This window comes from Lupinus angustifolius, chromosome LG04 (assembly GCF_001865875.1).
Source record: "Lupinus angustifolius cultivar Tanjil chromosome LG04, LupAngTanjil_v1.0, whole genome shotgun sequence".
Classification (NCBI taxonomy): domain Eukaryota; kingdom Viridiplantae; phylum Streptophyta; class Magnoliopsida; order Fabales; family Fabaceae; genus Lupinus; species Lupinus angustifolius.
Genome location: NC_032012.1, coordinates 960,584 through 974,720, shown reverse-complemented (window position 1 = coordinate 974,720; position 14,137 = coordinate 960,584).

Here is a 14,137-nt window from a genome sequence, read left to right as displayed (position 1 = left end):
AATAGGAATTAAAAGTGAATTTAGAACAATTGACAAGAATAATTATGAATATAGTAAAAAATGATTGGAATCTAATTTAAGAATAGTTCTGATGATAAGAGTTACCGCCTTTATACTCGCAAATCCTTGTTTTACTCCTTTTCATGAACTTTAAGTTGTGAGGCTGAATTGCTCTCTGATATGTGTCACCCTCTCTCGAGCTCCGACACGTGTACTCAATTGAAGTCACCTACTCTCGTGGTACGATTATCAATCAAATCCTTTACTTGAATCTTTCTATCCAATCGCTTCATAGCAACCCAATGTGAATTCTAGAAACCCCCGAGAATCCTAATACTACTCTCGTGAATTAGGATTCTAGTTTGAATAATTGAATGGTCGAATAGTTGGATTCACCTCTTGGTCATTCCCCAATGTATCTAAGAGGCGTAATTTGTTGGCCAGACAACTCACACGAATAAAACTCAGTTTAATGATTCAAATCACAACACTCAATAAAATAGAAGTAAGAACAAATGTTTATTGAATGTAAAAGGGCATAGACCCAATCCTATAAACAAAGAGAATTACTCACTCATGATGGAGAAGAGAATCCCAAATTCTAAATTAGAGAATTGTAATATCAAGTGTAAAGTGTAAAAAAAGTCCTTGAGGGAGAATCCTCATTTATCCTAATTACAAAATATTGGGCTAAGCCCAACAAAACAAATCTAAAAAATATGAATAGAATATAACATTCACGACTTCTTTTGACCCTTCATTTGGTCATTGTATAGCCTCAACATTGAATTTCATCTTCTTGGATCCAATCTCTACTCTTTTTTGCTTCAATTCATTCAAACTGCACAACATAGTCAAAAATACCCGCTCAACCCAAACAAAGAGAAATAAAAGCTTAAAAAAATCGTAAAGTCCTAATTAAATCCTAAAATGCAAGTTAAATGCAATCTAAATGTAGCATAATTTCACACTCATCAAAGACCATTGCAACATTTGTAGTTATCCATCACCAATTCCCAATCAACCCAAAAAGAAGGCTCATTGAAGGCAAGTCTCTTCCAAATGGCTGAAGACTCCCGACAATCCCGAAAAATATGCATAAGCTCTTCATTCCCAGAATGACATCTAGTGTAGAGCGGGCTCAAAGACATGTTCCTCTTAAAACGAAACTCATTAAAAGGAATGACCTCATGGATACCAAGCCAACATATAAGTTTGATTTTCTTAGGAACCTTAAGGCACCACAACCACCGCTAAACCTCAGAATTCGAGTCAATAACTTTAGCATAGTAGTTAAGCCACCAATAACCTGAATTTGCAGAATAAGCACCCATAACATGGTCCTCCCAAATCCATCCCTCTTTAGCATTCTTATTGCTAAGAGGGTAAGTATTTTTAATGAAATCCTTGACAACAAGAGGGACCATAGCGTAAAGAATATCGAAGTTCCAAGGTCTTTAACTAGAAGTTGAGTATATGAAATATTTACAAAAATTAACAAAGTTACAAAGCTTACCGAAACCAGACTAGTTGTCATACCAAAAGGACTTGGCCCCGCTTCCTCAATGTAAAGAGAATCTGATGTGAGCCAAATGGGCCCCCCATTGTTGATTTGTATTTAATAAAGTGGGGGCCTTTTATCCCACAAGTAGAATAGGATTTATTTTTCTTTCCTTGTCTTTAAGAACAATTTAAGACTTTCCTTTTGGGTGTAATTTGGCTTAATGTGGTCAACACTTTACTTTTCTTTTGAATATTATTATTCATGTAAATCAGGTACAACAAATCATGAGTATAGGAGGCCTTTGAATGCATTCCCTTTTCAACTTGGGCGTGACGACCAAGGAAGAAGTTTCCTTAATGGTTTAAGCGTGGCAAATCAAGGCTTCAATTTGAATTATGATGGAGTGAATACCTTCCTTATTGGTTTGGGCGTGAATTCCAAGGATATCCAATTCCTTCCTTACCATATTTGTTCCAAGCCAAGATCTCAGCCTTCCAATTCAGATTGGGAGCGTGTAATTCAAATGAGAGGCTCAATCCAAACTTCAAATCATTTCCTTATCAAGAGCAACACGTGGGGAAGGCATTAACGCAAATAAATCTTTTCCTTATTTGCACCAAGAGGAGATCCCATCAATTCAAATCTGATTTGGGCGTGTAAATTCAAGGCTGGCTAAATCCAACTTGATTTGGGTGTGTGATTCAAATGAAAAGCAACTTAATTCCTTGCCTTATTAAACTCAATCTGTTTGGGAAGGCATTAAAGGAGCTAATGGCCACAAAAACCTTCATTTTTGGGCCTGGGCATGTGAATTCAGGGCTGGCTAAATCATATTTGATTTGGGAATGTGATTCAAATGAAAAGCAACTTAATTTCTTGCCATAGTGGGAGCAAATCATTTGGGAAGACATCAAGACAAATGGATTGTTTTCTTATTTACACCAAGAGAAGATACGAGTCTTCAATTTTGAATGTGGACGTGTGAAGCCAATGGAGATTCATCCCTCAATTCAAATTCTTGCCTTAACACGAAAAAGCACATGTGGAATTGTATTAGGAAAGTTAATCAATTTAATTTACACTCTTCTTCACGTGGGAAATAAGCATGGCCGAATTTCCCACTATATGTAACCAATTTACACATTTGAATAAACACTTCAGATTTTGTTTGGATTAATTCCTCTTTGGTTGAGCTTTGCTCCTAACTTAGAACTTATCAAGGAACCTACCTTGTGGCGTTCATAAGCTTATCACCATTGGTGTGATGCCTTACCCTTAGTTCTTATCAAGGATCCTTCCTTGTGGCGAACATCATCGGCTTATTGAACAACTCTCTTGTTTGTGGTGCTATCACCTTCCAATCTTTTCCATTTCTTTTATCCAACACTTATAATTTCCATTGCCTTAAACAAACCAAATTTGTATAGCCTAAGCCATGTCTCGAGCAACCTTGGCCAAAGCTAATGCACCAATCAAGAACGATCGTGAAATGAGAACCACCCCAAGAAGGTTCGCGTCAGGTGGTATTAGAGCCACTTCTTGTTTGGTGTCTAGACCACTTCTCCATTGTTTGGTGACAAGTCCTTCTTGAGTTGTGTCGTTCATTTCTTTTATTTTACAAGTCAAAGGAGTCCAAAAATAAATAAAAAGTATCACAAGAAAAAGAGTCAAGTCCAAAACCAAGTTTCAAAAAATGCGTCAATCCAAAATTGTCCAAAACAAAAGTGTCAACATTGAGTCAAAAACAAAAAGTGTTAAAATGAGTCAAAAGTCCAAAAGTTATGAGTCAAAAGTTTCAAGTGTCAAAACTATTCCTAGCACATCCACATTATATGCCATGATGACAAAGCAACTTCAAGCACTCCAACAACAAATGGAGCAAATAAGGCTTGAGTTTGATAGGCAACTTCCAAAAAAAGAAGCCAAAATAAAGGTCCCAACCTTTATTGGAAAAAATGATCCAGAAGTCTACCTAACATGGGAAGTGAAGATGGAAAAAGTCTTTCATTGTACTTCATACAATGAAGAAAAAAAGGTTAAGGTGGCTACTTCAGAGTTTAAGGAATATGCCTTAAGCTGGTGGGTTCAATTCCAAAAAGAGAGGAATAGATGTGGTGCCAAACCAATTGGTACTAAAATTGAAGATGGTGATGAGCTCCAAAATCCTATCAACAAGCCAATCGCAGCAAATTACCAAGCCAGCCCAAGTTCATCCAAAGGAAGTCTGAGCCAATAGACTTCGTACGGATGTTCAAAAAGACATTACAATATGAAACCACAAGAAGGAAAAGAGAACCCGAAGTCATGAGTGAATCACTTGTGAGTAGGGAAGATTTGAGTGAAACACTTGTGCGTAGGGAAGGTTTGAGTGAAATACTTGTGAGTGAGGAAAACACAATGAGTGCAAACATTATGAGTGAAATTCAGAGTGAGGTTAAGAGTGCATTGGTTTCAAGGAAACCCCTATACCTACGCTTTTAGGGGAATTTTTTTCTTATCACCACCCCAACTAATGAAAATTGTTTGTCAAAATTTGTTGAACAATTTTTGTAGGGAGTGTGTAAATTCTTTCCCAGAGAAGTCATTAGTGTTCTTCCACATACTATTTAGCATGTGGACCTTAATGGAGTTATGGATCATATGCAATTGTTGGAGACAAATAATGACGAAACATCAAATATAATGGTGAAAAATGTGTATTCATAACACATTTTTTTCCTCCAAAGAAGTCATTGGTGTTCGTCAAATTGTTAACTTATTTGTCAATTGGGTGATCCTTGATGAATATGTAGAAAAGTGGATTAAAAGGTTGAAGAAATTTACTTTTGATCCGGGAGAAGAAAATGCATATGTATGGGATCTTAAGCAACTCAAGAGGAGAGTTTTTTATCTAGGAAAATATGACCACTTGTATTTGAGGTCAAATTCTCTTCAAGAAGGAGGGTATGATGAGAGCCAAATGGGGGGCCCATTGTTGAGTTGCATTTAATAAAGTGGGGTCCTTCTATCCCACAAGTAGAATAGGAGTTATTTTTATTTCCTTGTTTTTAAAAACAATTTAAGACTTTCCTTCTGGGTGTAATTTGGCTTAATGTGGCCAATACTTTACTTTTCTTTTGGATATTATTATTCATGTAAATCAGGTATAACAAATCATGAGATTAGAAGGTCTTTGAATGCCTTCCCTTTTCAGCTTGGGCGTGAAGACCAAGGAAGAAGTTTCCTTAATGGTTTAAGCGTGGCAAATCAAGGCTTCAATCTGAATTATGATAAAGTAAATACCTTTCTTAATGTTTCGGGCGTGAATTCCAAGGATAGCCAATTCATTCCTTACCATATTTGTTACAAGCCAAGATCTCAGCCTTTCAATTCAGATTGGGAGCATGTAATTCAAATGAGAGGCTCAATCCAAACTTCAAATCATTTCCTTATCAAGAGCAACACGTGGGGAAGGCAATAACACAAATAAATCATTTCCTTATTTGCACCAAGAGGGGATCCCATCAATTCAAATCTGATTTGGGCGTGTAAATTCAAGGCTGGCCAAATCCATCCTGATTTGGGTGTGTGCTTCAAATGAAAAGCAACTTAGTTCTTTGCCTTATTAAACTCAATCCGTTTAGGAAGACATTAACAAAGTTAATGGCCACAAAAACCTTCATTTTTTGGGCTTGGGGATGTGAATTCAGGGCTGGCTAAATCATATCTGATTTGGGAATGTGATTCAAATGAAAAACAACTTCATTTCTTGTCATATTGGGAGCAACTCATTTGGAAAGACATCAAGACAAATGGATTGTTTCCTTATTTACACCAATAGAAGATACCAGCCTTCAATTTTGAATGTGGACATGTGAAGCCAATGGAGATTCATCCCTCAATTCAAATTCTTGCCTTAACACGAAAAAGCACATATGGAATTGTATTAGTAAAGTTAGTCAATGTAACTTACACTCTTCTTCACGTGGGAAATAAGGCATGTCCGAATTCCCCACTATATGTAACTAATTTAAACATTTCAATAAACACTTTAGATTTTGTTTGGATTAATTCCTCTTTGGTTGAGCTTTTCTCCTAACTTAAAACTTATCAAGGAACCTACCTTGTGGTGTTCATAGGCTTATCACCATTGGTGTGGTGCCTTACCCTTAGTTCTTATCAAGGATCCTTTCTTTTAGCGAACATCATCGGCTTATCAAACAACTCTCTTGTTTTGGCGTTATCACCTTCCAATATTTTTCATTTCTTTTATCCAACACTTATAATTTCCGATGCCTTAATCAAACCAAATTTGTCTAGCCTAGGCCATGTCTCAAGCAACCTTGGCCAAAACTAATGCACCAATCTTGTAGGGAGACATGCAAAGCCAACTTTGTGATCAATATTCAAATCCACTTTTTCCATACAAAGAACAAACAAGTAGGGAGACATAGGGTCTCCTTGACGAAAACCTCTTGTTGATTTAAACCCTTCAAGTCTAGAGTCATTCCATAGCAAAGAAACTTCTCCAGAGCGAATGCACCACATGATGAGATCCATAGTGATAGTAGAGAAGCCAAACTGCAACAAAGTACGTTGAAGAAAATCCCAATTGACTTTATCATACGCCTTTTTCAAGTCCACTTTAAAACCCATGACATCTTTTTTAGCTTTAGATTTATACAAGTAATGCATAACTTCTTATGCCAAAGTAATATTATCAGAAGTACCACGACTTGGAATGAAACTACTCTGAAGAGGACCAACTAACTCATCCAGAAAGGGTCTATTCACCAACACTTTAGTAATGATCTTATAAACCATATTAAAAAGGCTAATAGGTCTGAGCTCTTTCAGGGTAGTAGAATTGTTGACCTTGGGAATTAAAACAATAAGAGTTTCAACAATGCGAGCATCAGAGAACCCGAACTTAAAAGCGTTAGAAACCGAATTCCAAATGTCATTACCCACTAGATGCCAATATGTTTTGAGGAAAATTGGTTGAAAACCATCAGGGTCGGGACCTTTGTAGGACTTTATAGTCATAACAACATTCACAACTTCTTCCTTAGTAATTGGCGCATTAAGAGCATCAACCTCTATTGGGTACCAACAGGTCAGAACACACCTAGAAGGGGAGGGATGAATATGTATAGTGGATCACTTATTCCGCTTTTCTGATATTTTGCACAGATCTGAAAACTGTTGCACTTAATCGATTAAGCTTGGTTTTAATTGATTAAGTAGTGCTTGGATTTAACAGATCATGCATGTGGATAATCGATTATCCCGAATCTGACACTTCTTGATTTTAAGGTTTCTTACACAACAAGTTACCGATTACCAATCTTTACTCAATCAATTGATTAAAGAAGTTACCTAATGATAACAACATAGATTATAACAGACAACTCATAATTAATCAAATAACAAGAATTTAAAGATCGAAAGTAAAGGAGATAAGGGATAACAAATTGTGCACAAGGAATTTTTATCCTAGTTCATTTGCGGTCCATTGCAAACTACATCCAGACCTCCTCTTCTGATCTTGGGAGATTTTTATTCACAATTGAAATTGGTGTTTATATACACACATACTTCCAATTACAACAAGACTAAGCCGCTTCTTTCTTGGCACCTATAAGCTTCACAACCTTGGTTTGACCTATCTAACTTGCCTACTTGGATCTCCTATCCTTTTGCAATTCGGCCTCGGACTAGGTATTGCTCGAACCAAGACCTCCTAGTCTTGTTGAAGATTGTCAAGATCTCTCTTGAGGTGATACTACTCACCAAGAGATCAACTTCCTTGTTCATTACTGTTTTTGATGAGTTGTCTTGAGTACTTAATACTAGGATACAACAGTTAAACTCAATCCTAAGCTCTAAGCTAATAAATCTACAAGATCCTAATCTAAATGAGAACTAATGCAAAGGGTTTTTGTAAAAAGGTTTGCAAACTTTTCCAGAAAAGATTTTTCTTCACTCTTAATGAAATCAAGAAACATATGCAAGAATACAATGCATTGAAAAACCTAGAGATATATGTAATGATATGAATATCTAAGCCATACTCATAATGTTATCACTCTCTAAGCTCTCTTAATGCAATGCATGAAAATGAATGTTCAAGTTATGCTACATGTGCTAGATTTACAGCCTTTATAGAAAACACATTGATATTGTCATTAATCGATTATACTATATCTTAATCGATTAATGAGCTGTTAAAAACTGGTTTTATGTTATGTCTTAATCGATTAACCAATGAATTAATCGATTAACACACCATAAGTTTCAGATTGATTAGCTACTATAATTCTGATAATCGATTAACACTATACATAATCGATTAAACGATTTCTCATATGTATTTAATCGATTATATACAACACATAATTGATTATGATATATAAACTTTAGTTTCTTGATGAATGGTAAACTACCTATATGACATGTGATCATGCAATACATGTTTTTCAATTATGCTATACCTTTAATGCACAAAACCATGTATGTAGATGCATGAGCTTACTTATCATATAATTACAAGATGTCATGTCTCAATTTTAGTCTTGTTCATTTTAAGTTCTTGTGAGACTCTTACCTAGGTTTACCTAACCTAGACCCAATCTAAGACAATCATCTTAAGACTTATAATAAAGTAAAATTACAAAGCCCTAAGTTTACAGATATCACCCTTGAGTCTTCGACCTGCTGTTTGTTGCAAGATCTTCAAGGTTTCTTGTATGTCCATTGTCTTCATCAAATCCAAGGTCAACTTCAAATATGTAAGTCTTGACTCTTTGCACTTTTAATCTCCTCATTTTTTATGATGACAAACTCTACACCAAATCCTTGTTTGACGAGCTTGATGATGATCGTCAATTGTTTGCAAAAGGTTGGATAATAGGAAAGTTGTGTTGCTCCCCCTCACTTTGTTGTCCCCCTCAACCAAGCAATGAGGTGAAAAACTGAAGCGAATATAGGTATCATACTCACGGAAGCAAAACAACTTGTAAAACACTTCAAACAACAAAACAACACCTTTCTCCCTCTTTTGACATTATCAAAAAGCTTAGGCATTAATATGATAATAGTTGGTTAAAAGTAAGAAAAGATATAAAAGTTTATGAAAATAAATTGTTCTTGATCGATTAAGTATGGGCTATAATCAATCAATCAGTTTTAAGAAGCTTGAACAAGTGCACTGATTTCTACATTTAATCGATTAACATACACATTTAATTGATTAACATCTGCATTTAATCAATTAAACTGACTAAAAATATAATATGGACAAAATTTATATGACATATCCATCATGTATATAAGCAATCAGGCATGGAATGATTAATATGACAAATTTATTCAGTTAAGGCATATATTAATCAAACATATATGATATACACTTAAGATAAGATCAAGATTCCCATATCAACATAATCCATAATCTATCGACATAGTTGTTGGATATCAACAGGTCAGAATACACCTAGAATGGGGACTCAGTTTAATCGATTATGACACAAGTTAATCTATTAATATCACATATTTGAGAATAGTTTTTAGAATGGCATGACATGCTAAGACACTTAACCTAAGAATATATTCTAGCTAGAATTAAACACTTCTAGCATATAAACACAGAATCATGAATACAATTAAGCACAAAGGAATCATGCATTCAACGTATATTACAAAGATTAGCAAATTGATCATGCAAAGACACACAATACCATTAACCAAACTAGTTGACATATTGTTCATCAAGAATTACAAGTTCTCTTCTAAGAACAAAGAATGTATCTTGTGGAAGGGGCCTACTAAAAATATCTGCTAGTTGTTTAGTGGTTTCAACAAATTCAAGTACACAATTATCTTTTTGAACATGATCACGCAAGAAATGATGCCTTATTTTTATATGCTTGGTTCTTGAATGCAAAACGAGATTCATTGATAGGTTTATGACACTTTTATTATCATATTTAATCGATATCTTTTTTAGCTTGATACTGAAATCCATAAGTTGCTGCTTCATCCAAAGTATTTGAGCACAACACACGCTAGCGGTAATGTATTCCGCTTCGGCGGTGGATAAAGAAACACAAGGTTGCTTTTTGTTGTGCCATGATACTAAGGAGCTTCCTAAAAGGTGGCAAGTTCCACTAGTGCTTTTCCAATCCAATTTACAACTGGCAAAATCAGGATCGAAATATTCTACCAAGGATAGTGAGGCATCCCTAGGATTACATAATCCCATATTTAGGGTTCCCTTGAGATATCTCATAATATGTTTAACAAAACTGAAGTGAGATTCTTTAGGCATAGATTGATATCTCGTACACATGCAAACACAAAACATTATATCAGGGTGACTCGTAGTTAAATATAGTAATGAGCCTATTATGTCGTGATACTTAGTTACCTCTACCGGTTTTCCTTTTTCGTCTTTATCTATGTAACAAGATGATGCCATCAGTGTAGACGCTTCTTTGCACTTTTCCATCTCAAACTTGCGAAGTAGCTCTTTGCAATATTTCAATTGGTGGACATATATTCCGCTTTTCATTTGCTAAATTTGTAATCCGAGGAAGAAAGCAAGCTACCCCATCATTGACATTTCAAATTCTCCCTGCATCAAATTAGAAAACTCCTAGCACAAGAGGTCGTTAGTAGCTCCAAAGATAATATCGTCAACATATATTTGCACTAACAAAACATGATTATCTTATTTTTGAATAAAGAGAATTGTGTCAACTTTGCCCCTTACGAACCCTTTTTTTCTAAAAGAAAGGTACACAGTCTATCATACCATGATCGAGGAGCTTGTTTCAGATCATAAAGTGTCTTTTTGAGTTTATAGACATGGTTCAGGAATTTATTGTTTTCAAAACTGGGCGATTGCTCAACATAAACCTCTTTTTGAATGAATTCATTAAGTAAGGCGCTCTTGTCATCCATTTGGAACAATTTCAAGTTCATGATCGATGCAAATGCCAATAGCATACTAATGGCCTATAACCTTGCATCATGGGCGTAGGTCTCATCACAGTTGATACCTTCCTCCTGGTTGTATCCTTTGGCCACTAGGTGTGCTTTGTTTCGTATTATTAAGTCAGATTCATCGAGTTTGTTTCTGAGGACCCATTTGGTGCCAATTATCGGATGATATTTTGGTTTGGGGACAAAGTCCCACACATTATTTCATTCAAACTAGTTTAGCTCTTCTTGCATAGTTATATCCTAGTGCTCATACTCTATGGCCTCACCTACGGTCTTAGGCTCTATTTGCAATACGAAAGCTACGAAATTACAAAAATTGCGTAAAGAATTACAGGTTACCACCCGGTAGAAATATCACATATCATTTTATCAAGTGGATGGTCTTTCTTGGTTTTCCACACCCTCGACATGTTCTGATGATCCTCACTAACTTCTTGATCATCCTAAGCCTCTTTGTCTTTTTCCAAGTCCTTATATGCTTCTTCCAAAGCACATGCAACATCATCAGACAAGACATTTCTCTTCCTTTTTGGAGAAGATTCGTCAAAATGAACTGGATTGAATCTTCTACATGCATGGTGTATTTTTCAAAACTCTAAATCCTTCCTATGCATCAAATACCCCAAAAATATACCCTCATCCGCTTTTGAATCAAACTTTCCTAAAGCATGTTTTCCATTGTTTAAAATAAAACATTTGCATCCAAAAGCGTGAAGATGAGATATACTAGGTTTTCAGCCTTTCAAAAGTTCATAAGGAGTTTCTAAAAGTTTAGACCTTAAGAATACTCGATTTATAACATAGCAGGTCATATGAACTGCATCGGCCCAAAAATATTTAGGCATTTTACTTTCACTAACCACGGTCGTGGCCAACTCCTCTAATACACAATTTTTTCTCTCGACAACTCCATCTTGTTGAGGAGTTCGAGGAGCCGAGTATTGGTGCAGGATACCGTGCTTATTGCAAAACTTGTTGAACATGTCCTTTTCAAATTCACCACCATGGTCACTACATATATATATATATTATCTTAAGGTTAAGTTGGTTTTGGATTTGCTTGGCTAAGTTTTTCCAATAAACGATAAAACTAAGACGCAATTATCTTGGACTCTACAAGCTTGACAACCTCGGTTTGACGTCTACGTCTTGCCTACTAAGATCTCCGATCTTTTCGCGATTAGGCCCCAGCCAAGTATCGCTTGCACAATATCTCAGTCTTCGTGAAGAACAACAAGATCTCTTCTTGAAGTGATGTTACTCACTGAGAGATTGTTTTCCTTGACTAAATTTTTTTTTGACTTTTCTTGAGTACTTAATACTCGAATATAACAATACAAACTCAATTCTAAAACTCTAAGCACAATACTCATAAGAACCTATTTTATATGGGAAAATTATGAAAAGGTTTTGACAAAACAGATTTCACAATTTCAAAAAACAGAATTTTCTTACTTTCACTTTAAAATCAAATCAAGAAAACAAGAATGAATGATATGCATAAAAAGCCCTAAAGATGCATGCTACAACTTCAAGTTCTAAGCCCTATTCAAAACACTCTTATTCTCTATACTTTTCTAATGCAACATATATGACAGTGAATGCTCAAAGATCTTCTTAATATGCAAGATATGAAAATATGAACCTTATGGCAAATGGGCCAGAATTTCAGGATTTATACTAATCATACTAATGCTTCTATTAATCAACTATTCATCCATTTAATCGATTAACTATCTGTTAAAAGTTAGTTTTTCTATTATGTCTTAATCGGTTAACACACCATTAGCATCAGATTGGTTAGCTACTGTAATTCACGATAGTCGATTATATTGTTTGGAAAATGTTTTCCTTGATGTAAGGTAAACTACCTATATGATATGCATATGCTATACATAGTTTTCTAAATATATTATCTTTAGTGCATAATACTATGTATGTGAATGCACGAGCCTACTTATCATATTATATGTAGATGTGAAGTCTCAATTTTAATATTATTTATATTAAAGCTCTTGTAAGACTCCACCTAGGTTTACTTAACCTAGACTCGATTTAAGGCAATCATCTTAAGACTTCTAATAAAAGTAAAGCTTACAATATCCTAAGTCTATAGATGCAACCCTTGAGTCTCTAGCTTGTTGTTTGTTGTACGATCTTGAAGCTTACTTGCATGTCCGTTGTCTTCATCAAAACTTAGGTTAGTGTCAAATGAGCAAGTCTTGACTCTTTGTGCTTTCAATCTCCCCCGTTTGGATGATGACTAACTCTATACCATATCTTTGTTTGATGAGCTCGATGATTATCAACATGTGTTTTCCTAGGTTGGTTAAATGTCAAAGTTGCGTTGTTCCCCCTCACTTTGTTCTCCCCTTCAATCAAGCAATGAGGTGATTTAAGGGAGATTTAGGTAGCAAACTTACGGAAGCTCAACAGGCCTGAAACACATCAAACAACAAAATAACATTTCTCCCCCTTTTGACATTATCAAAAAGTATAGACAATCAAATGATAATAACTGGCCAAAAGTAAGAAGATATATTATAGTTGGTGAAAAAAATTGTAATTAATCATTAAGTACAGACTATAACTGATTAACCAGCTTTTATAGAATTGAAAAATTGCACAAATCACTGTATTTAATCGATTATCAAGGCACTTAATCAATTAAACTGACAAAGAAACAGAATACGAGTTAGGTTTATATGACAGATCCAACATGTATGAACACAACTAGGCATAGAATGATTAATAATTCCGATTTATTCAGGTTAAGCATGTATTAATCAAGCATATATTGTATACACACATGATATGATCAAGATTCTCATAAAAGCATAATTCATAAACTATCGACATAATTAAACATTGTTCGACAAAACACGAAACAACAAATTTAAGTGAATACACTGCAAGAGTTTGAAAGCATATTACAAGCAAAAAGATACGATGTCCAAAATAAAATGAAGTACAAGACCCAAAAGATATATTGAATCACAAAACATAACACCCTAAAAACTAGACACTCCTAAACTATTCCCAAGGTGGTGAAGGAAGACGTCTTAGTTGCGGATGCATAATGTCGTGGTTGGTCCGGATGAGGAAGTCTAAGCGGTTGATTTCTTCATTTAATCGTTCATTTTGTCTCTCAAACCCTGACTGAATAAAGTTCCTTAGAGACATATAGTGTCTGTCAATGCGAGCATTGAGCCTCTGTTCCATGGCGTCCAAATGAGATATCCCGAAATGTGGTTCTTGAGGCATAGCAACAGTAGCTCTTTGCAATATTTCAACTAGTGGACAAATATTCTGCTTTTCATTTGCCTAATTTGTAATATGAGGAAGAAAGTAAGCTCCCCCGTCATTGACATTTCTCCCTACATCAAATCAGAAAACTCCTTGCACAATAGGTCGTTGTAGCTCCAAAGATAATATTGCCAACAAATATTTGCACTAACAAAACATGGTTATCTTAATTTTGGATAAAGAGCATTGTGTCAACCTTGCCCCCTACGAACCCTTCTTCTAAAATAAAGGTACTAAGTCTATCATACTAAGCTCGAGGAGCCTGTTTCAGACCATAAAGTGTCCTTTTTGTAGTTTATAGACTTGGTTCGGGAATTTATAATTTTCAAAACTCGGTGGTTG